The following is a 1,414-nucleotide window of genomic DNA, read 5'->3' on the forward strand; positions in this document are numbered from 1 at the left end:
CATATGCAAGTCTCCAATGCCATTAGCACCATGCCATGGCAGGTGTTGACTTGAAGGTCACATTTATTCAACAGTGGTTATCAACCTTGTTCTAAACAGACTGAGATTTCTCCAGATGTCCTAAATCCTTTTTTATAATATTATGTACAGTAGATAAAGAAGAGGAAAAAACACCTTTATTTGTCATATATACATATACACATGCACAGTACAATGAAATTCTTTTTTCTGCATATCCAAGCTTGTTTGGAAGCTGTGTTCAGAGCGCTGGTTCAGCCATTGTATGGCTCCCCTGGAGCAGACAGGTTTAAGGGCCTTGCTCAAGGGCCAAACAGTGGCTGCATAGCAGAGGCTGGATTTGAACCGACAATCTTCCGAATTATAGCCCAAAACTCTACCACTAGGCTACCACTGTCCCAAAAAATCAGGGGAAAGTACAAACGCAGTCCCCATTATCAAAAATTGCACAGTCAAGATTCCAACATTTGGGGAGTTCAAAGGGGTCAGCACAACCAGTGTGCAATGAGCCTTGCCCAGGGTGAACCACCTTCTTGATCATGGTCTCGCCCCTGCCAGGTAATATGATGGTGAGAGACCAAAATTGTTAGCAATTTAGTGTTGAGAAATATTATTTTTGAACTGTGTGACAATTCTCCCATGTCATTTGAAAACCATCTTTATTCGGTCTTTAAGACAGAATTTTTGGTGGACCTTCTTTCATACCCAATCATGATTCCGTCATCTGTTACTAACTAGCCTTTTGTGTTTCAAAACAATATAACTTGATCTTAATATTATAATCTCATTTTCTGAGTGTGTTGCAGGCATCAGATACAAAATCAGTTTATGTTTACAAATTACAATTGAGTTGATCAGCCAACATATTAAAAGTCATTTCTATGCACTTCAGTTTCAAAAGAAAAAGATTAACAAATCACATATTGTAGTTTTTATTGTATTTTAAAACTCTCAACTTGTCCAGAAAAGGGGATTTATAGTTGTAGTGGCTGACCATTACAAAAACTTGGCAGTGTCAGATTTCATTTAAAAAATAAATTTATAAAATATAAAACAGTATCAAAGCAAGTAGTCTAGGTGCCTCGCAGCTCCAGGGTTTCATGGAATGGAATTTGTCATCCTTGTATCTATGAGTATTTGATTTTTGGTCCATGGTATATTCTCACCTGATTGGTGAAAGATATATCAATAATAAGATATGCAAATGACACAACATAACAGAACATCAGGAAGACCTAATCCTTATAAGGAGCAAATAACAGAGTGACTCTGTTTGCTGGGGGGCAGCGGTTTTATAAGGGTGGCCGTGGGCCCCCTGGCCCCCTGGCCCCCCCTTGATGGCACCGCTGAAGGTGAGTGGCTGCTCTAATCCGCCCCTATGTGTAAGAGAATGCGT

At 39.5% G+C, this 1,414-nt stretch overlaps 1 non-coding gene across 1 annotated transcript; it reads right to left on the reverse strand.

The window, feature by feature from the left end:
- Positions 1-425: 425 nt before the first annotated feature.
- LOC134315498 (U1 spliceosomal RNA) lies at positions 426-583 on the reverse strand. The gene has a single exon (XR_010012568.1). It is a non-coding gene; the product is annotated as a U1 spliceosomal RNA (small nuclear RNA).
- Positions 584-1,414: the final 831 nt, after the last annotated feature.

The sequence above is a fragment of the Trichomycterus rosablanca genome, chromosome 5, assembly GCF_030014385.1.
Source record: "Trichomycterus rosablanca isolate fTriRos1 chromosome 5, fTriRos1.hap1, whole genome shotgun sequence".
Lineage (NCBI taxonomy): Eukaryota > Metazoa > Chordata > Actinopteri > Siluriformes > Trichomycteridae > Trichomycterus > Trichomycterus rosablanca.